The sequence below is a fragment of the Lepidochelys olivacea genome, assembly GCF_965140295.1.
Source record: "Lepidochelys olivacea isolate rLepOli2 genome assembly, chromosome: 2".
NCBI lineage: Eukaryota > Metazoa > Chordata > Testudines > Cheloniidae > Lepidochelys > Lepidochelys olivacea.
The window spans coordinates 208799849-208823852 of NC_140412.1; positions in this window are offsets into that span (position 1 = coordinate 208799849).

Genomic DNA, 24004 nt, shown 5'->3' on the forward strand with positions numbered 1-24004 from the left:
CCATAAGAATATGAGTCCCAACACTAAGTCCCACAACCATAGTCCAGAGCGTACAGCAGGTAAAGCCCCAACCTCCCTCACCCCCTCCCCGATCTCCAGAGCAGCCCCAGTGGTGCCTGTCATCCTGCTCCAAGAACTAGCAAGTATCTCCCGCTGCAGCTTTTAGCCTTCAGCCCTCTCCAGCCTCAGATCTCTGTCTCAGGAAGGACAGCTGACCAGCCCTTACCCCTTTTAAGGTTCCCTGGCTCTACTCAGGAAAGGCAGTAGGCTAGCTGGCTTCCTCATAACTCCTCCCAGGCAAAGCCTGCGGAGAGCTCTCTGCAGCTTTCTCCAGAGACTGCCTCAGCCCTAACTCAGATCAATTGCACTCAATTACTCTCTCTGTGTAGGGTCTCCTCCCCTCCAGCCTTTATAGCCCCAGGTGTTGTCTCATTCTCTTAACTGGCCAAATTGGGACCTCCTGTTCTGGCACAGGGGCACCAGTGCTGCTTCATTTACAGGGACCAGCTACCCTGTGGTAAACCTTTATACCAGCATTAACTATGTCTATACTAGAGGTTGTAGCTTTATAACTATTATGATAAAAAAACCCACACCTAGAACTGAACTGGTTACACTAGTATGTATGAAATATGTGCATAGGCCAGGCATCAGGGCTGTGGCTGTGACTACACTTTTCAGAGTAACAGCCGTGTTAGTCTGTATTCGCAAAAAGAAAAGGAGGACTTGTGGCACCTTAGAGACTAACCAATTTATTTGAGCATAAGCTTTCGTGAGCTAAGTTTTCAAAAAGTTTTCGAAAGCTTATGCTCAAATAAATTGGTTAGTCTCTAAGGTGCCACAAGTACTCCTTCTCTTTTTGTGACTACACTATCTACTGAGCACCTGGTCCCTTACCTAAGGTTTGAATCCATGTTATTCGTATTCCCTTTGCTGATGGTCCTGTGTCTCCTCTCTTATAACCTTAGGACATGTCTGGTCTAGGACATAGGGCATGTCTAAAAAGGTATCAGCTAGCTTGTTTTTAACTAACACATTTTAATTACAGGGTTTAACATGTTCTGCTACTTTCTCTCCTGACAGCATTGCCATATTTCTCATGACTTATTGTGACAATGTCATGGTGTAATGGAGAAGAGTAAACCTCTAAAAGTGTTCCTCTTTTGCGTGTAGAATGGAATTTTTGCTATAGGAATTTAGGACCAGATTGTCAAACAAGCTGGGTGAACAATTGCATCTGCAAAAGGGAAGAGCCATTGTGAGTCTGATTGCAATGATCACACTTGTTTGTGCAAATGCAAAACAGCTTATTAGGAACCCTTGTGTACACAATTCCTCCATGCACAGATCTACTAGCCATAGGCACCAGACTGATAGCCTGGAAGACTGCAGTCCTCTATCCACAGAATAGTAAGGTATCAACAGTGCAAGGATCCCCCATTTGCCCTGTTAGTGTGTCTCAGTCATGTTTTGGAGGGAACAAGTCTAGAGGTAATTGGTTAATTTAGTCTCTGCCTTGACAATCCTCTGTTACTCTGTGGAGATTGCTAATAGCAATTTGTTTAGGTTTTAGGAGGTGGCCATCAAGAAATGGATTGTAACCAGCAGCTCATTTAATAAGAGACTTCTAATGGAAGGAACTTGGGTCACTATGGAACTGGGCCCTATTTGAGTGTGTCCTAGAAGTGAAAGGTTCATTCAGCCATAGATCCCATTGCTCCTGAGCCATCCAGTTACCCTTGATTCAGTTTTTAAAAATAATTGAAATAATCTAGCATGAGTTTTTAATTTTTATTTGAGGTACAGGCAGGCAATTGTTATGACCCAGTAACTGGATCATTGGGTAATTTGTAATCTCTAATTAGTAATTAATTAACAAATTAAACCCCAGTGAAAGATGTAATTTTCCATTGTTACAGGGCAAAATTGCATCCACACATTTTTCTGCAGTGAGTAGGGCCCAGATCCTCAGAGATATTTAGGCTCCTAACTTCCATTGATTTCAGCGATTTCAAGGGTCTTATTTATTTGCAGTTTTTCACTGGTGGTCTTCTCTTCAGTTTCCCTTTCCCCCATTGTTTGTCATTCTTTTTCTTCCCTTTGTTGTTCTCCAGACTCTCTCCACGCATACTATCTGTATCACCTTCTAGTTTTTTGCATATGCTGTGTTTCATTAGGTTCTTGTGCCACATGGGTAGGCATTTAGACCTGTTCAAAGTGAAAGTAAGATACCACTAAATCAGAATGAGAATGTTTTGCGCCCACTTGGTTCTCAGTTTGCATGGGTGCAAATGAGTCCACATGGTGTAAAGTAATGGAGACTCCAAGCCTTTGTATTTTCATTCCTTTTATTCTGTCTCATTCAGTTTCCTGTGCTCACCCATATTTTTGTTTCATTTTTTCTCTGAATCTTACTCCTTTTTTCTAGTCGTGAGTCGTCTTAACACAATCTATCCCTGATGTTAGGCCATGTTTCTGCATGAAAAGGATTATCACTGAAAGCTCAGCTGTGGTAGAATTCTTTCATTGGTATTGGTTGCAGATGTATTAATGGTTCTCAGCTGTGTAATGCCAAATTGTACTAGTGGTGTCAAGGTTCTCCCCGGCCTATTTTACCATTCTGGGATCTGTTCAGAATCTGTGCTCCCAGCGGTGACAGATCTTTCATTGGTTTATGCAAATCTCCAGATCCAGTTTCAGTCTTGGCACTTGTATGTTGGACTTGGATCTGGACAGTTTTATCAGGGAGCGACAGACCTGCCCAACCTGTCTGGATCACAGAGTCTGAATGACTCTGGGGTAGGCTCTATACTTTGAAGTTTTGTTTTTCTCTTCTAGCCTGGAACAAACCCTGTAATTACAGGTTCAGACCAATGCCTTGGCAGAGTGCCACAAGTTGCAAACACAATCATATGTACACTGAGAGGAATGGGATATATTAATCCCTAACAGAAAAGCAAAATGTGTGAAAACACTTTGTAGTCATTGGACATACTGTGACATTTTAGTTTAGTTAAAGGAATCAACAGGTCAGAGAACACTCCTGTGCCCTCTAAAGTGAAGGGACATTTGAGAAACATCTTAACATTAACATCTTGTTTCTTATTTAAGTATTCGCCTTCCTCTGTAGCATGGGGCACGGGTCACTTGCTGGAGGATTCTCTGCTCCTTGAGGTCTTCAAACTACAATTTGAGGACTTCAATAGCACAGATATAGGTGTGAGGTCTTTTTTAGGAGTGGTGGGTGAAATTCTGTGGCCTGCATTGTGCAGGAGGTCGGACTAGATGATCATAATGGTCCCTTCTGGCCTAAATATCTATGAATCTAAGTACCTGCCATGTTCTCTGTAACTTTTGCTGGAGATACCAATAAAACACTATTGAATGTGAGATATCAGCCTGTGAACACAGGTTGTCAAAATGATTACTTTTTTTTCCAAAGGGGAGAGGTTTCTTCAACTAATGGATGACTGGCGTGCAAACTATTCAAAACAAAAACAGGTGCAAGGAAACAGGTGGTCTAAGATAGTAAATATGGGGTGAAAGAAGCAGATTTTAGCTTTATTTAAAATATTATTTATGGCTTGTAACAAACAGTGGTCATACTAGCACAGATGTTGTTCCTAAGTGATTTAGTAAGGGGTGTGTGTGTGTGTATAAATTTGAGCTTCTCTTCCACAACCACAGATCTCCTCTGAAGCAGCGGAATCAGTGAACATGGGAACAGCAGTATATGAGTCTGTTCATGGCTCACTACTGTTTTCAACAGACTGCAAGAAGAAAAATGCTGGTGAAAAATTAAACTTTTAATAGTAAAAATGTAACAGAAAATAGGAACCTTCTAAATTATTATGATTTTCTTTTTTTAAACATTGACTGTGTTTTGGGGTTTTTTTTTTTTTGGTTGATTAATTTATTCAGATTATATAGCCAATGAAACTAAAATGTGCAGAATAAAACTCAGAGAAACTGCTGTTGCTCCAAAAATAAACATCTCGGAAACGAGCAGCTCTGCTGCTGCACACCATGCTAAGGAGGGGAAAACCCTCAGGCCGGTGATCTCCAAAGGGGAAAAAAAAGTATTTGTTCCCTTTCTTGCTTTTTATCAGAAAGACAGCCTGAAAGATTTTTATTTTTTTTAGAAGGTGTTTTTTTTACATTAAGAATTCAGGCCAAGATTTTTAAAAGGGACTTGTGATTTTGGGTGACTCAGGTTTTTGAAGGGCCTGATTTTCAGAAGGTGGGTGCTCAGGTCTTTTTGAAAGTCAGGCCCCTTTAAAGTGTATCAAGTTAGATGCTGAAAAATGGAGGCACCCAAAATATTTTTTCCATTTAAGTTGGTTCTTAGTTGAAAATCTCTCCAAAATTACATAAATAAATACAGACTAGCAGAATAAAAATATTAACCTGGGACAGTACCCAGAGTAGTGAGGCACCTCACCACGACCTGTCCTTAGTGTGAATCTGTCTTCTCTATGCCTGCTGTGATTATCCCCCCAAAGCCACAGGCCTTTGGCCGCACAAGCACTACCTTCCAGGCCTGCACAGGCTCCCTTTCTCTCTTCAGATAGTGATTCACACACACACATGCTAACCCCAAGTCCTTGGAGTGTTCCCTGCAGCGTCCAGCTCCTTAGCCACTGAACCCCCATAGAATTACCAGGCCTGCTGTTCCCAAAGGCACAGTACACAGCGGCTTGTAAAACTCAAGCCAGGATTAACATTTTGCTCAATCCCACAACACCGAGATATATTTATGGTGAAATTGAGAATAAGTTTATTATCTAAGACTAGAGATTCAGGAGATAGTGAGTAAGAATATTGGAAACAAATGGTTACATATAAAATAAAATCATAACGTGCTTTCCAGAGGCTAAACTTAACAAACAGGTTAAATATTTTATCTCACCCAAAGGCCTCTTCAGACTTTTCAACCAAGGTTGGGTGAGACTCCATTTTCATGAATGGACACGCTGTCTGTTTACTACCTAAGTGCAGGTGACAGGGTGTTGTCTTTGCCTTCTAGAAATACCCCCTCCCCCCCCCAAATTCATTGTCTTTACTCCTAGACAGGATAATCCCCTGTGGCTTGTTTTTTCCTGTGTGCTCCTTTCCTGTTGATATCACACCTCTCTGTTAACACTGTTTGTTACAATGTTACAATGCTTAATTTACATCCTGACAGAACGATATGATTCTCACCTCCTGTTCGGAGGAATTGGTCTAAGGTGTTGTCACTTTTTGGTGACTTACTTTTTCCTTACATGCTTAAAGAACATAATTTTCTGCCACAGATATGTAACTCCTTCCATAATACATGTTTATACATTTCACAATGATACTGATGACCTGTGTAACACCAGCTTTCATTTGATACCTTACATGACATTCCTTGGAGAACCAGAGTGTACATATCAGAATCAGGAGATACCTGTATCCCTCTGTACCCCTTTTCAGCTGGCATTAAGAGGTTCTTGGGTCACATAAACGCAGAATGAATTATAGAATAAAGACTCCGATGGAAATATTGATTACTTGAGGTCTGACTGTGAGGCTTCTCTGTGCACAGGAATTTCTGGTCCCAGGGGCTAATTCTGAGTTGTAATCCCTGCTCTTCAAATGAATCATTCTGTGATCTTGGGCAAGTGATTTAGGCCCATATCCTGAAAGGATTTAGGTACCTCACGTCCACTGAAATCAGCGGGAATTAGGCCGCTAAATCCCTTTCAGGCTCTGAGTCTTAGAACTTGTCTTCAATACATTGTATCATGTCAGAACATGAAGTTAATGAACCCAATGCTGATCATGACTGATCAGACAGATTAGATCTAGTTTATATTCTCTAATGAAAGACAAATAACCTGCCTCTTGGGATCCAGTGCCCTGACTACTCAGCACTGACAACTACAAAAAAGATGTCATTGAGTAACAGCTTCCTGTAGTCATTTGTGTGTTCCAGGGGTGGTGTTTCGGTGGTAGTTAGAGCACTCAGTTGTCTGTATGAGCAGAATATAGTGTTTTAGCCACGTTGCAGTTTTCATTCAAGCTTTGAGAAACATTTACATGTTTCCACTTGAGTGCTACATCCTAGCAAGTGTGATGATTGAGCTCTGGGAACAAAGGTTTGGGCACATTTGCAGGTACACAAAGTTTTTCCCTGTTTGCTTTGTGAGCCAAAAACGCACAAGCCTTTTACCTCTTCTGGCTTCTGTGCTTCAGTGAGTAGGGATTATGCTGCATACCTAGTTTCAACCAAAGCTTTGTGAAAAGTGCCTAAAGTTTGTTGGCAAAGTAGTGAGCAATTTCTTTATGGCAAGCCATGAAGAGGACAACAAGGCAATGCACATGTTGAATGGGCTCAGTACCAGCTCTGGGTGCATCTACTCTAGTGCTTCAGAGTAAATTTGCTTTATTATGATGATAAACCTTAGCAGGGAGTAACAGCTGTTCATGGTTGCATCCCTGAGCCCTGATTCTGCTCTCAGGTACCATGGTGTACATAAGAATAACTCATTTGAGTTTACTGGAATTAATCCAGATTTACCATGATGTAAATAAGAGCTGATTATGGCCTCTGGCCTGGATGAACTCTACTACAGGTTTAAAAGCTGTTTGTAGCAGTCTTCAGTCCAGGTCTGCTGGAATGCTTCACGGACAGAGGAATTCCAAAAGTAAAGTGTAATGCTTGGCCTCATCATTTCATGCCTGCAACCCACAAGGTTCTTCCATCTCTGAGCGTTAACTCCTCCAGAGTACAGACTGTCATGGGGTTGGGTTGGGATGCTAAATCAGTGTCCTTCTAACACAGATTTCCTCATTCCAGTCATGATCGTCTAGTGCTTTTTACTGGGCTGGCACCTAGATACTGTGATGGGCACATCAAAATGCCTGAGATGATCTATAGATGGTTGAGATTTTTCAGAGCAGTCTCAGGGACATAGATAGTGGTGAGCTGGAGCCGGTTCGCACCGGTTCGCTGGAACCAGTTGTTAAATTTAGAAGCCCTTTTAGAACCGGTTGTCTTGGACAACCGGTTCTAAAAGGGCTTCTAAATTTAACAACCGGCCAAAAGTGGCGCCTTAGGTGCTGGAGCACCCATGGGGAAAATTTGGTGGGTGCAGAGCACCCACCGGCAGCTCCCCGTCCGGCCCCAGCTCACCTCTGCTCTGCCTCCACCTCCTCCCCTGAATGCGCCGCCCCGCTCTGCTTCTCCGACGCTCCCCCACCCCAGGTTTCCTGCAAATCAGCTGTTCATGTGGGAAGCCAGGGAGGGCTGAGAAGCAAGCGCTCGGGCCCAGGAAGGCGGAGGCAAGCTGGGGCCGGGAGCGGTTCTCCTGCACCCTCTCTCCCCCCGGGTTACCTGCTGCAGTGCCGGCGGCCCTCCTCGCGCCCCCAGGCCCCAGCTCGTCTCCGCAGGCCTGCGGGCGAAGCCGCCACTTGCTTCTCAGCCCTCCCAGGCTTCCTGCGCGAACAGCTGATTCACGGAATGCTGGGGGAGGGGGGGTTGAGAAGCAGAGCGGGGCGGCGCGTTCAGGGGAGGAGGCAGAGCGGAGGTGAGCTGGTGCTGGGCGCAGGGCAGGGAATTTTCCCATGGGTGCTCCAGCCCCAGAGCTCCCAGGGAGTTGGTGCCTAAGGCGCCACTTTTGATGTGATTGGTGGGGGGAGCAGCCACTACCCCACCTCTAGGAGCCAGAGGGACCTGCTGGATGCTTCCTGGGAGCCGCCCCAGGTAAGCACCGCCGGGACTCCCCACCTTGCCCCCCGGCAGGTCCCTCTGGTTCTTGGGGCGGGGCAGGGTGGGCACCGACTACGGTGGCCCACGAGACCCTCCTGCCTGGTTCTGGGGGCAGTCAGGGGACAGGGGAGGGGGTTGGATGGGGCAGGAGTCTTGGGGGGTGGGGCAGGCTACGACCCCCTTGTGGGGTGAGGAGGGAACCGGTTGTTAAGATTTTGGCAGCTCATCACTGGATATAGTTACGTGTCTTCCTATGCTGCTTTGAAAATCTTGACCAGATTGGTAAGAACTCTCTGGACTAAGTTCAGGAGAGGAAAGTGAGTTGGGAAGTTGGTGGAACTGAAATTGGTAGTCTCCCACCACATCTTTTCTGAGAAAAGGTAACTTTCTCCCTTCTCCCTCCTTGTCACCTGAAGCTCATTTCCATTCTCCCGAAAATGTTACCTTCACCTGAGGGATCACCTCCTCAGGCTACAACTCCATAGCCTTCACGCTTGAGTTTAGAAGACTCACTTCCTTTGATGGCACTAGTCAGTACATTGGCTAACTGAAGTCCATTACACAGGCTTGACCCAGATGTAGGCTCTATCAGCACTCAATATTCATTGGTATTTCCTGGCATCCAGCAGCGTTCATTAAGGATTTTCCCTCTCCAAGAAGGAATAATGGTCTTCTGTTTTCTTCCCACTTTAACATATCCACTCCGCCTTGTGGGGCCCAGGGAATGACTCTGCCTTTCTGCTCAAGCCAATACTCAACTCAGCACAGCATTCTTCATAGAGTGCTCATGACTGCTCATCCTCCTGATTCCTTCTCCTCTTCAGCTCACCAATGATGTTCATTCCTAGAATTCCTGGGACTCCTTCTCCCATATGGCTCCCTTCTGAGACTTTGTCTTTCAGGATGAAGATGCATTTTCCTGGCAGTGTCTGGACCATATACTCTGTCTGCTTCAAGGCACCCCGCCAGTGGGATTGCCAGTCCATTAACTGCTGTTAGACATACAAACCGTGTGCTGTGCATGGTAAGCTCCTGGTCCTTCAAATATTTTTGAAAATGTGACTCCGTAATGGTGGTGACTTTTGAGCCAGTATCTAACAAACATCTGGTCCTCACCTCTGCTATACATACGTCAGCCGTTAGACAGTCTCCAAATGCTCGCTTACAGAAGTTGCTAGATATGCTGGTGCTGCCTACATTCCTCTCAACACCTTATGCAGAGTGATTTTCCACCAAGGACAGGCCTAGGAATCATTCTGCCACTGCTTGACCTTCTACTGTAGATGGACCACTCGCTTGTGGTACCCCATTGGTTTTCAGTGCCTGGGACTCTGCTCTCCTTCTCAGTGGACATTCTCAGCTAGTATGCCCTGGCCTTTCACAAGTGTAACAGAGGTACCTTCCCAGCTCATCCTTCAGTGGGGCTCTTCAGGATCCCAATCTCCTTGGATACTTTGGCATACTAACTGGATTTTCTTCTTTCATCAACTCGGTCGTCACTTGCAGCATCTCCCCCTGTTGGACTGCCAGTTTTTGGACAGCTTCACTTAAACCTTCCAATATTAACTGTGTTTGGAGCAGGGTCTTTTCCCCAGTAGTTGTATTCAATGGCCCCCACTTCTTGTACAGTGGTTAGGCTTGGCTCTCTCTTCCACGGGGACTTCCTCTTCTTCGGACCACATAATGGCAGCCTGCATGAGTTCATGGAACTTCTTACTGGGCTCTTCTTTAAACCTCCTTTTCATTTCACGTCTGAGGGAGTTGTCCCAGAGCCCCAGCACCAGCTGCTCTTTTAGAACCCTATCTGGGTCTGGAACTCGTTGAGGGTCTCGCCGTTCTGCTTTGCTCATTCTCTCCTGGAGGTCATATGCATATGCCTGGATAGTTTCACCAGGCTCCTGCTTTCTCTCAAAGAACTCCTTTAGTCGAGTTCCGATAGGTACCTTGTCTCCATACACTTCTAGGAGGAGTTCAAATACCTTTTCCACATCTTTCTTGTCTGCCACTGCCATGAACTTTACTGTGACCTTGGCTTGGCCCTTGAGGTATTCCTCTGTGAAGTCTACACAATCTTCTTCAGGTACTCTAGCACACGCAGAGCTGCCTTCACAGACTTCACCCACTCCATTACCGTAATGTCTCTTGGTCTTGTCGGGAAGCCACCAAACTCCATGACCTTCTGCTCCCATGGGACATAAATAGTAGTGGGTTTCTTAGCTTCTGCTGCCTGTTGGTCTATTACTGCCTTAGCCAGTGTTAAGGCTTCTCTCTGTTCTGTTCTAGCTTGTTGTAATGCTTCAGCTTGGTCTGATAATCTGTGCTGAAGTTCAGCAAACTGGGCCCATAGTTCTTCAATTCCAGCCATGGTAGGGTTCTTGACCAGGCCTGGACAGTGCAACCAGAACTCAACCAGTAAACCAATGGGGTGGACCCTGTGGATAGGATCCTGTTCGTGATGCCAATTATGTACGTGGGGGAATGGTCCCGCTATTGCGGAGAACTTTCCTGGCTTCTGCACTACCCCGCTGAAATGGGCTAGCAGAAAAATCTGAGTCCTCACTCCCACTTCCTTTACCCAGAGGCCTCCCTGTCCTTGAGGACTCCCCTTCCACTCTCCTGTCTGGCAGAGTCCTTGTAACCCCAACAAGGCTGGGCCCAGGATTCTGCAGGGACTCGACCCCCAACCCTGCTGTGGTCACCTAGGACAGGGGCTAGGGTGTCCCCACTCTGGGGTACTCTGTTTGCACTGGGCACTTCCCTGACCCACTGATCATTTCGTGCAATTTAAAGCAAATACAATTTCTTTAATCAGCAATTAGTTTAAAAAGGAATAAGGAAAAATGGAAAAGGTTAAAGGAAAACACATCACCCCGCTCTGTGGCAGGAAACATTACAAACAGTGTCTCTGGAATGTCAGGGCAGTTCAGTCTGTTCCTTGTAGGTCCCCGGCCTCCTTCTCAGGCCCTGGCTGTACTGCAGGGATGCTGCGGGTTGGACACTTGCTCTGGCAGTGGCCTCAGGCTCTAGGTGGCAGGACCTTTCTTCCCAGTGTCGCCCCCACTCTGTCGGGGTTACGATCCCCCTCCAAGTCTGGCCTGCAGGACCTCTTGGCTCGGGGCATCTCCCTGCGCTGGGCCCGCTGTCCAGGGTCCCCCTCGCTCTTCCCAGCTGCTCACCACACCTGGCTCCATACTGTTCCAGTCCCAGCTCCACTCTGCCTCAGCACTGCTGCTGCTCTGCCTCCAGCTCCCTGGGCTGCTTCTCTGGCTTCTCTGGCTCTGGTTGCTACAGTTCTCCTCCCAGGGCAGGTCTGCTCTCTCTGGGCTGTGTCTCTGGCTTTGGGGCTGCAGCTCTGCTCCCAGCAACAGGGACTGCTCTCTCTGGATCTGGCACAGCTCTGCTCCCCAGCTCAGCTTGGGCCCCTGCTTTCTCCTTAGCTCGGCCCCACTCTGTCTGACCCAGGCAATTCCTGTTCATATGGAGGACGGGACCTCCCTGGCCTCCTGACTCCCTGATTAGCCTGCCCACCCGGTCAATCAGGCTGATCTGGAGCATTAGCCTCTCCCCTTTTGGTATGGGGAGCTAGCCAACCAAAACACCCCCAGTGAATGTTAGTAAGGGGACAACCCTTACAGTGGATACAAAACAAATCTGGTTTGACATGCCTCCAGATGCATGAATTTGTAGTGTTTCAGCACTCGCAATCAAAGTTTGACATTCGTGCTCACCTCTTAGGAAATGTTACATTTCCTTTCTCAACACGAAGACTATAATGAAAAACAAGAGAACTGGCATGTGTCACTCTCCAAGTTCTCTCTACCTCGTCACCTGCCTACATTTCTGCCCTCCTCTCTGCCTTCATCCCTTCCACTCCCTGTGCTCTGCCTCAAATTTCCATGACCATGCCTTTTGTTTCCTTTGCCCACTCCTGGCTTCATACCTTCTTTCAGGCCAACCCTTCTGCTTGAAATCACTTCCTGCATGGACGGCAGGTGGAGCCCCCCTTTGGGGAGGCTACCCCGTGGCTCTGCCCCTTCTGCCTGCGCTCCCCAGAGGCCAGAGCCCCGAGTGCCCCCCTTCAGCCAGAGGAGCCCCCTCCAACCTGCCCGGAGGAGCCCTGGGCCACCCACAGCTGCGCCGTACCTCCCCGCCCCAGACCCCACACCGCCTGGGAAAAGCCACAGTGTGACAGCATCTCTTCCCAAAGAAGAACCTGAGCCTTTGATATGCCCCATGCAAGTTCTGGGGTGGCTGAGGAGGTGGTATGTATTACTCAGCTTCCTGGGTTCTTCAGTAATCTCTCTGGACTCCAGGGAGATTACTGATGAACCCAGGAAGCTGAATACCACATACCGCCTCCTCAGCCACCCTGGAACCTACATGGAGCATAATAAAGCAAAATCTTCCCCCGACAAACCTGCACCTGGGCGTCCTGTGGCTGCCCATGACCTCCTAGTTAACAGGTGCGAGCTACCAATCTTCTCCCTAAAACTGTAAGCACTCTTGTTTCATGAAGCACCCCAGCAGGCCTGGACTGGGTTGCTGGGCAACCAGGCATTTGCCTAATGGACCAGGCTCATTCATGATCTACAGGGCCAGTTGCACTGGTACAGAGTGGGAGCTTTGATCTGAGCCCTGATTGCTCTGATCTCAGATCAAGCAGAACAAGTGGAGCCCAGGTCAGAACCCCTTCCTGACACACAGTGGCCTGAGGGGGGAGGAAATGACCATCCAGGGCTGAGGAGGGGTGAGAAGGTCCTTAGGCCTGTAAATGACGGGTGAGTATGTGGGCACCAGTGTAAGTATGGGCGAGAAGTTCTGGCATTACCAGTGTGTGGGTAACAGAGGTTGTGATACTGAGAATGTGAGCTCACAGTGCCGGTGGATAGGGGTGACTGGTGGGACAGTGTTAGAGTTTGAGGAAGAAGGAGAGGTACAGGGGGAGACAGGGAAAGAGACTGGGGATAATGAAGAAGAGGCAGGAGAGGAATGAACATGGAAACTAGTGAAGGAAAAGCAACGCCACTTATAGTAGGAAGGAAGGAAGGCTGGTGGACAGGAACAGAAAAGAGAAAGGAGGAGGAAGAAAAGCAAGGGATACTGGGGAAAATGATTTGATATTCTTATTTAGTAAAGTCAGATGCCAAAACGTTGCAACAAAAAGCAAACATTTGTACACGTGTACATCAATCTTGGGAGTGGCCCACAACATTCTGCCATAACTCCCCTTAATTTACCACCGCCGCTGGTGTAGAATTGTCTGTCTTAGAGTGTATACTACTGCCCATCACCTGAGTGCCTTCCATGATAGCAACAGTGAAGTCCCTGTGGACTTCATGGAATCTGACATGTCTCACTTTCCAGGGTAACTTTTCCCTTTTTTTTTGACCTTGTATATTATACCCCAATGTTCTGCTAAATGTAGGGGATTCTGGGTAGAATTTTGTGGAACGGCACAAAACATAGGGCCTGAAAAGAAGGGAGGTTGGGCTGGGGGGCCGAGGAAAGGATGATTAAGACTCAGGAGGCAGCTCTGGATTCCTAGTTCAGACTGGACAAAGAGTGGTCAGAAAACTTGAATGGGACCATTTTGTGTAGGCTCATCAAAATATGTTGCCTGGGCCTCTTTATCTGTCAGTCCAGGTCTGGATTCTAGCAATAATGACCACACCCTCTTTGGATTTGTCCTCTGTTGTAGTGTACCCATTTGTGCCTTTAGTCTGTAAGCTCTTTAGGACTGGTACTTTGTACAACATCGTTAGCCTACTATATATAGGGTTTCCAGCTTTGGTTGGACAAATTCCTGGAGATTTCATTACATGACATAATCTTTACTTTAATTAAAGATTAATCTTTAATTCCTGGGGACTCCAGGACATTCCTGGAGGGTTGGCAACCTAATATAGCAACATGTATGCTTATAGCATTATGTAAATAATCTATAATGATAATAGGGGATTGATTTCAAATATATGGCAGCTATTAACTTTTATTTGGTAACAAATGCAATTTATGACAGTGGCTCTGTTCTAGCCAGGTGTTCTATGAAGTCGGCTAGAAAAATAAAGTCATGTCATGGAGTAATTCTCTTGATTTTTTTTTTTTTAAACAGGTTTTAAAAACCTCTTGGGCAAGATTCTCTGGCCTTAGGCTTTGTGTAATCTTTTATGCCCCTGCAAAACTCAACTAGATGAGAACTCTGGCGCACTGCTGTAAATGACCACATACGGTGCAGAGTAAAGGAGAATCTGGACTGCAATCCTTTAATTAGAGCTTTCCCAGTTTAGTTTCCCTTCAGCTTGCCCTGAGTTAGATACTGAGGAATTGCAGCCTCTCTCATTAACCACGGGCTCTTTTCCTAATTTTAGTTTTAATCTGATATTTGTAGATAAATGATTGTTGAGCAAAGGATGGAAATTAATGGTAAATATTTTATAAAAGTGAGAAAAAGTTTCATGTAGCCCCTGGAACCAGATGCAGACCTGGGATCAGTGGGTTCAAGCCATTGCACCTCCTGGCTCTGGATTTGACCACTGGTCTTCTATTCATGATCTCACACTTTCCAACCTGTAGCATTGTATGTAGCTAATTTCTCACTGGAGTGTAGCATAGGCACATAAGCAGCAGCACAATTCAACATCTCAAAAATAAAGTCTGGGGGACTGTAATAATCAGGGAATTGGTAATAGATTGTATGGCCTTTCATCTCTATGTTACCTGTTCAAATCCAATTCCGGCAAGCAGTTGGTTTAAAATTATTACCATGGGATGGTGGTTCAGTGTTCTCTGTGAAATTAGTTTGGGAGTCTCTATTCAGTTCCTAATGGATGTGTGTCCAAATTACAAAGCCCACCACAATCAGCGCTGGTTGGCAGAAAGGAAAAAGGTTACAAATAGTCCTGGAGATTGATTAGGTCCTAATGCTTGGGAGATTTACTGTGATTTCAATGGCAGGAAGGTTTGGCTTTTGACCTTGATGTAGTACTGCAACAGAGCATGGCAGGGCCCCCTTGCCTCCTGCCTCTGCTAAATCCACAAAGTCACTCTGAGACCCTGGGGTTAGTAATCAGTGATGACCGGCCAAAATCTTAGCAACCGGTTCCCTCCTCACCCCACGAGGAGGTTGTGGCCTGCCCCCCTGGGACTCCTGCCCCATCCACCCCACTCCCCTGTCCCCTGACTTCCCCCAGAACCGGGAAGAAGGGTCTCGTGGACCACCATAATGGTCCCGCCCCAAAGAGCCAGAGGGTCCTGCAGGGGGGCGAAGTGGGGAGTCCCAGTGGTGCTTACCTGGGGCAGCTCCCAGGAAGCATCTGGCAGGTCCCTCTGGCTCCTAGGGGCAGGGTAGCATAGCTGGCAGGGAGCAAGGGGAGCGGCTGCTCCCCCCACCAATCACATCAAAAGTGGCGCCTTAGTCACCGACACCCTGGGAGCTCCGGGGCTGGAGCACCCACGGGGAAAATTTGGAGGGTGCAGAGCACCCACCGGCAGCTCCCCGCCTCGCACCCAGCCCCAGCTCACCTTTGCTCCGCCTCCGCCTCCTCCCCTGAATGCGCCGCCCCGCTCTGCTTCTCCGCCCCACCGCCCCTCCCCAGGTTTCCTGCGAATCAGCTGTTCACACAGGAAGCCAGGGAGGGCTGAGAAGCAAGCAGCAGCTTTGCACTCAGGCCCGCGGAGACAAGCTGGGGCCTGGGGGCGCGAGGAGGGCCGCCCGCACCACAGCAGGTAACCCGGGGGGGGGGAGGGAGGGCACAGGGGAACCGCTCCCTGCCCCAGCTTGCCTCCGCCTCCGCGGGCCCGAGCGCAAAGCCGCCGCTTGCTTCTCAGCCCTCTCTGGTTTCCCCCATGAACAGCTGATTTGCGAGAAACCTGGGGTGGGGTGGGGCGTCGGAGAAGCAGAGCGGGGCGGTGCATTCAGGGGAGGAGGCAGAGGTGAGGTGAGGCTGGGTGGGGAGCTGCCGGTGGGTGCTCTGCACCCACCAAATTTTCCCCATGGGTGCTCCAGCCCTGGAGCACCCAGAGAGTTGGCACCTAAGGCGCTACTTTTGGCCAGTTGTTAAATTTAGAAGCCCTTTTAGAATTGGTTGTCCGGAACAACCGGTTCTAAAAGGGCTTCTAAATTTAACAACCGGTTCCAACGAACCACTGTGAACCGGCTCCAGCTCACCACTGTTAGTAACCATTGGTGCAGCTTATTCATAGGCTTGTTCCTACCACTGTTTCACCATGTACAGCTGGCCCTTCACTGTCAGCAGGAGGGGAGTGCTGCTTCCCCCTTCCTTTTCCCTTTCTTGCTGCTCCCCCTTTGGCTTCCTTCTTCTGAGGCTTTTATACAGCCCAGGCTAATTAGGCAGCAACTGTCTCAGCTTCCCCAATTAGGGTCAGGTTATCTCCAGCCAGCTCTAAACTATCCCCCTAAATGGGAACTGGCATGACACAGAGGGCTGAATCAGCAACCCTTTGCCCAGCACTCTTGTCACAAGTACCTTAGCCCATACTTAACTTTAAGTACTCCTGTTAAAATGAAAGGGACATAAGCATCTCCATTTCCTTTAAGTTACAGTTTCTAGTTAACATTAAATCTGAAATAGATGTATTACCAAAGGAATGTTACAGTTAGCAAGAACCTGAGCATTTAAAATATGAAAATAAATGATTACAGTATTCAAATGCCCTCAATTTTACAGTCTCATAAACACACACATGTAAAATATCACATTGTACATTCCACAATCTTAACCCTTCCCCCGTGACTCCACCTGGCCTGGGGATGGAACACTGCTTGACATAAGCGCAGGTACAAGGTTTTCAAAACACATTGCCAGTGCCCTATCACAGAAGCAGCTGAATGAACCAGATAAGGGTCTGAATCTACCCCTCAGAATCAGACTCTCAATAATTTTGTGTGACTGCAAAAAAGAAGTAAAAATGGAATTTGTCTTTTTTTCCAGCCAACAAATCTTCTGGTTGTCTGATTTGACTGAGGATGATGCTTTGAAGAAGGTCTGTGGACTCAGAAAGGGTGGTGGGGGGAAGCATATAGTTTTCTAAAGCTCCCTGATCATGTTTTATTTGCTACTGCTCCATAAACTGCTCCCTCTTGCTGAGAGATTCGAAGCCTTAATGGCTTCTTCAGGCCATCCTCTTGCCTACAAGTTATGTTCCTACAATCAGGGAACAGAAATAATACCATGTTACTCTTTTGCCTAATCACAACTTACAAGTAATCAGCACAGTTTGAATTTCAAATATATATATACTCTCAAATGCTTGCAGTGAATTTTTCCAAATCAGTTAAAAAAGGAAAAAAACCCTCAAAAACAAACATTCAGTAAGTAAATATAGGTAATGATATATCTGATGAAATCACAATTGGCATGCAGACATTATGCAAGCATAAAAAAACCCCTGATGCACTGAATAAATTGATGGTGAATGATTCCCACTCGATTCTATTAGCTGTTACTGAACAGCACATACGACTGGAAAAAGGCTAATGTAGTGCCCATCTTTAAAAAAGGGAAGAAGGAAGTTCCGGGAACTACAGGCCAGTCAGCCTCACCTCAGTCCCTGGAAAAATCATGGAGCAGGTCCTCAAGGAGTCAATTCTGAAGCACTTAGAGGAGAGGAAGGTGATCAGGAACAGTCAGCATGGATTCACCAAGGGCTGGATGTATGGGCTGGATGAATAGACTATAAGGTGGATAGAAAGTTGGCTAGATTGTCGGGCTCAATGGGTAGTGACCAATGGCTCCATGTCTAGTTGGCAGCCGGTATCAAGTAGAGTGCCCCAAGGGTCAGTCCTCGGGCCGCTTTTGTTCAATATCTTCATAAATGATCTGGAGGATGGTGTGGATTGCAACCTCAGCAAGTTTGCAGATGACACTAAACTGGGAGGAGAGGTAGATACGATGGAGGGTAGGGATAGGATACAGAGGGTCCTAGACAAATTAGAGGATTGGGCCAAAAGAAATCTGATGAGGTTCAACAAGGACAAGTGCAGAGTCCTGCACTTAGGACGGAAGAATCCCATGCATCGCTACAGACTAGGGACCGAATGGCTCGGCAGCAGTTCTGCAGAAAAGGACCTAGGGGTTACAGTGGACGAGAAGCTGGATATGAGTCAACAGTGTGCCCTTGTTGCCAAGAAGGCCAATGGCATTTTGGGATGTATATGTAGGGGCATTGCCAGCAGATCGAGGGATGTGATTGTCCCCTCTATTCGACATTGGTGAGGCCTCATCTGGAGTACTGTGTCCAGTTTTGGGCCCCACACTACAAGAAGGATGTGGAAAAATTGGAAAGAGTCCAGCGGAGGGCAACAAAAATGATTAGGGGACTGGAACACATGACTTATGAGGAGAAGCTGAGGGAACTGGGATTGTTTAGTCTGCGGAAGAGAAGAATGAGGGTGGATTTGATAGCTGCTTTCAACTACCTGAAAGGGGGTTCCAAAGAGGATGGATCTAGGCTGTTCTCAGTGGTAGCTGATGACAGAACGAGGAGTAATGGTCTCAAGTTGCAGTGGGGGAGGTTTAGGTTGGATATTAGGAAAAACTTTTTCACTAGGAGGGTGGTGAAACACTGGAATGCGTTACCTAGGGAGGTGGTGGAATTTCCTTCCTTAGAAGGTCAGGCTTGACAAAGCCCTGGCTGGGATGATGTAGTTGGGGATTGGTCCTGCTTTGAGCAGGGGGTTGGACTAGATGACCTTCTGAGGTCCCTTCCAACCCTGATATTCTATGATTCTGTGATTAACATCTACAGATAGTTCTGTTTCATCAACAAGATTTTCAGCTGAACGTTGACCTGTCAGGGGCTCAGCCCTGCATTCTTTGTATAGCCATCATTCTCTTTGAAAACAATGGGAATTTTGAGAGCATAAATATTGCTTTGGGCACGGGATATTACACCAGACTTAATACAGTTGCCTTGTAAAATCAAAACTATTTAACGTATGAATGCTTCCATCACGCAAAAGGTTTAGCAGTCACAGTCAGAGGAATGTACCTTACAAACATCCAAGTGGTATTTGGTTCTGAACCTGTTTGTTTTCAAGCACTAGTTTTGATAGACATGAAAGATAGGACTTGTCTGTTCAAAATGTGTGCCTAAACCCTGTTTGTATGCCAGTGCAATAAACTGCCACGTAAATAGGACATTTATATGTGGATAGAGACTGTACCTCAACTCACAGCCCTACAAAATGGTGAAAGAGTATTTCTGGCCTTACAAAAAATTACATGATGAGCATATGGAATTTAAGGAATTTATTTAGACTGGAAGTTCTTGTGATCTTGCTCTCTTGTTTTTCTGTCAGAAATTTAGCACATTTTTGGCTTAACAGGACATGCAAGGCATTTATGAACCTGGAGATGATAGAACCTGAAGACATGTGGGATTATTATTTATTTTAGGAGCTGCAGAAAAAAATGGAAGGATTTGTGGAACATTTGAGTGCTTATAACTATTTAAAAAGTTATTTTATGGCTAATAACTGAGAATACAACAAAATATGGACATGAAATAAATATTGTAAATTGCTGGGATGCTTTCTGATATGGTCAGAAAGAGAAACAAAGGAAGCAAAGTTTTGACTCTGACTCCTGTTTAGGATCATGTGCACACCTTTATATTTTCCAAAGGAGACTGAGATTTCTCTAACTCCACCATAGGTTCAGGGTCTATGCATGTGCAGGGTGAGCTGATCCAAAGGCTTCAGTCACTACTTCAGTTTTTGCTTGGAGCCAAGCCCTAAGTAATCCAGGAATAGGTGAGTAAAGCTAGTGAATAGGGCACTGGACTGAGACTCAAGAGACCTAGGTTCAATTACTAGCGCTGCTGCCGGTTGACCTCGGGCAAGTGTTACTTCCCTGCTCTGTGCCTCAGTTTCCCCAGCTGTAAAATGAGGATAATGATACTGACCTCCCTTTACAAGGTGGTGTTATTATGAATGGGGATTGGGGAAATAGATATTGAGAGCAATTTCAGAAGACTATACCCTATATCTCGCCACCACTCCCCATAGTGGAATGAGGCAATCTCCTTGGGAAATATTATTCCCTAAAGTCAATAAGGCTGCCCTCTGGTGAGATAATTTAGTGATGCACTCTGTAACCTTGGTGCATGAGTCCACACCTGTACGCTTTTTAACTTGTCTAGCTTGTTTTATTGTAAATAAAGGTGCAGTCTTTAATTCCCAGTAAATAGTGGCTAGGCTCTGGATGTAAGGGGGGAGGGCGAGGGAAGGGATTTGTTAGCATAGTCATGATATTGACTGAAAGTAAAAACTCAGTTCTTTAATACTTTGGGCACCAGCATAGGCTAGGTTTTCATAATTATTGTACGTCTGCAAATCAAGGATAGAGTTGTGCTCACTATTGGAGATCAGGTGCCCCCCCCAAGTGTTTAGGTTTAATTTTCATTTCAGTGAACTGTCCTCTTCCAGCTTCCTACATTTATTTCCTGACCCTCCTTCCCTACACCTCCTCTGCCTTTTTTACTTCCAGTACCCCAAGGCTGCACACAACTGGTGTGTTTTTCAGGGCCTTACTGCAAAGTTGTTAATATTTTTCAGCACTCTTGTGGTCCTGATTTAACATGGCACTTAAGCACATGCTTAATCAAGGTAGTGCTTTTTGGTAGAATGGTATTCAGGAGTGCTGGGTTCAGTTCTTGGCTCTGTCTGGTGCGTGACCCAGGGCAAGTCATTTCACTGCTCTGTGCCTCAGTTTCTCCATCTGTAAAATAGGAACAATGATATTGATCTCCTTTGTAAAGTGCTTTGAGATCTACTGATGAAAAGAACTAGGTATTATTAATGTTTTTACATTAGCAGTCTTGTGGAAATCAATGGAGTTATGCTGATTTACACCAGCTAAAGGTCTGGCCCATAAACCCGGAGGTGCTCAAATGACTGCCTTAGAGAACTTGACATTCAGCCAGGGTAATTGTCTTAGCTCAGTGTTGACTGTGCAATGAAAGAGAGATCATTTTATAATTTTGGTGGATGGGAGGGAACTTGATAGCTCTGGAGAATTGTAATTAGATACAAGGCCTTTCATCTCCAGGTACATTTTTTGTTACTTACACCCAAATTTTCAAGCAGATGCATAATTGCTCATGCCTTATTATGAACACTCACCTTATGCATGTTGCCTCCTTTGATGTGCATGTGCAAGTCAGGGTACCTATTTTTGTTCATGCTGTAGGTGTGAACAACTCCCTGAGCTTCATGCCTTCACTGAAGGGGTTAGTTGCCCATGTCAGATGTGTGCCAAAGTGCATGTGACTATACATGGATTCACACCTCCACCTAGAATCCTGGCTAGGTGCTTGTAGTCTAAATCAACTAATCAATCTGTTTGAAATCTGGGGCCAAAATTATTTGACCAGATTCTGAAATCTTCAAAAATCGGTTTGCTCACCAACTTTAGCAATAAATGTACTGTAAGAAAACAGTATTCATAACATTTCCAGATCTGATTTCAATAGTTATGGTTTGGCAGATCTCTTCTTCCACAGCAGGCAAAATGCAATTAAATGGTGTCAGATGTAAGGGAAAAATAATGAAGTTTTTCTTCCATAAATCATAAAAACCTTAAGACTTTGCAATCTTGTAATGGTTTTGTAATCCAAAACCTCTGCTTACATTACTTTATCTTTATGAAGGTGATAAAGAAAACATAACACAATGTACTAGATTATAAATTATAATTTTATGAGCATCAAAAAATGCGAACTTGCAAATCTTATGTTCATGCTTATATGTCCACATATTTAAGTGCCAGCAGATGTTCTATAATCAATAAAACTCAATTTATATACATCACTCTGAAGCGTGCTTGGTCATAAATGCAAACTGGGAATATCTAACTTCAGTGTGAATATGAATGATGATAATCAGCTATAAAGTTACAATAGAGATTGCTGGTGTGGTGAGTCTTATTTCAACTTGAGAAATAAAGCAGTTATCGATTTAATCCAGATTGCTTGATTTAGAATCTTAACTACAGATTTATGGAGAGAGCAAATGGCTAAAATTAACTTCAACAATGTCAGGCATGCTTGACTGCAAAGGATCTTGCTTTCTATGGCAATATAGTTATCACTTGGGAATATAAGCTCTATAGCAAAGTGCCCCTGAATTGTGCGGTTTGCACTGATAACTATAATAAAACCTACCCTTCTCTGGAGGTGTCTACTGATTGCCCATAGAGATCAGAAGAAAAGCAGTGTTGTGGATGTTTTGACTTTTTGGTATTGAGTTTCACACCCAATAGGTGAAAGCAAAAACTGAACTAATTTTGTGGGGGTATAAGATAACACACACGAATTTAAATGCACCTGAGCAGAGCAGTTGGAAAAGCAAACTAGTCAGACGTGTTACGGGATGTGTTCATTTTAGAAAAAAAAAGTAAGTCAGGAAATGGCAGTGTTTGTAGTCTACATTAAAAATGTAAGACAAAGGAAACAAAATTGCTAAAAAGGAAGGAAAAGTGACCAGTCACCTTGTTTTTCATATTGCGCCCTTTGTCCGTATTTTGTCTATGTAACCCCCCCTCCCTGTGGAGTTACTCCACAGCTGTTACTGAAATGTCAGGGCAATAGCGGTGTTCATGGCCCTGCACTTGCCTTCTTGGGATGAGAGGGGGCTTAGCTAGTGGTTCTACGTTGTTGCTGACCCACCGATCATGATCTCATTCCTCCACCAGCCTACCCTCTGTCTCACCCCAAAAGTCACAGAGACAGCTACCATGGAGGACTACTCTGTAGAATCCACCTGGGGCTAAGGATAGGCACCTAAATCCACATTTAGGAACCTGAGTAAGTGCTCAGATATTCAGAGGTCCTGAGCACCTGCAGTTTATCTGATCGTCAATGAGAGCCTTGAGTACTGAGCACCATTGAAAATCATGCCATCCATTTAGTTGCTATAGTATGGTTTTATTAAATGTTGGCCATTATTTTAATGATACATAATATCTGCCACTTAATTTCAAGGGCATTAATCAGTATACACATTTGATCAGATGAGTGAAAAACTGTCACGGTTTGGGGTGCAATTCAGACCAGTGAGAGATTGTGTCACTGCTTGTCCTCAATGTCCTGTAGCCCTGAGTGCCTTAAAATGCTCTGCTGCTCTAGCTTCCTGTCTGGACGCTCCCAGCCAGCATATAAGCCCATGTGCTGAGTGTGGGCTTGTCTACACTACACTACACTACACTAAGTTTTAGACAAAACTTTTGTCTTTCACGGGTATTTAAAAAAGCCTCCCCGCAAAAAACAAAAGTTTTGCCGACGCAAGTGTCAGTGTGAACGTTGCTTTGTCGGCAGGAGCACTCTCCTGCCGACAAAACTAATGCCGCTTGCGGGGTTGGAAGTATTTTGTTGGCAAAAGCGCCGACAAAGTACCGAAAAACAGCGTTTACTCTTGCTGACTTTTAGCCACAAGGCTGTGTTGACACCGCCTTGTCACTAAAAGCTGCATAGTGTAGACAAGCCCTGTCTGTCTGTCTCAGCCCTGGTTCAGCAATACTGACTCCAGCAGCCTGGTTGTTACACCACAGCCACACTCTGGTCTCCAACAGCCCAGGTTACTCCTAGCCAAGTGACCTCAGCAACCCCCTCCACCCCTCCCCCGCAGTTCTGAATGTCCCCAATACTATCTGCCCTAAAATGTCCAGCCCTCTCCTGAAACATTCAGAAGAGTCATGAGGTCCATTGCTCAAAAGCACAGCAGCTTGTTGCTTTCGCTGGAGTTAATAATCACTTCAATTCAAACACAGTTAATAATCACTTCAATTCAAAAGTAAAACAAGTTATATAACCAAAAAGAGAGGGGTTTTAAGCGAGTTCAAGTATAAGAGATAAAGACAAAATGGTTACAAGCAAATAAAAGTAGACTATGCTTTCTAGGGGCTAAGACTTACAGACTTGGTTCAAGGTAGATTTCTTACTAATCTTTTTCGTTCCATCTCTCTGACAGGACCTTCCATGGAATCACAAGGTCCTGGGTTCCCTTGTCTTCCTAGGTGAAAGATCTTTGCCTAACTAGGTTTCTCACTATATTCAGTTCCCAAAGACTTCAGCCCCGTTGTTTGAAGGACCCATCTTTCTCAGCTTGCAAGAGCTCTGGCCCCTTGTGTTTGTCCAGTGGTGGATGCCAAGATGACTGCTTCTGTCTCCTTATATCTTCCCAAACTCACTCTTTTGTCCGCAGACGCAGGATGACCTAATACTTTTCTTCCCTTCCTGTGGATTTCCCAT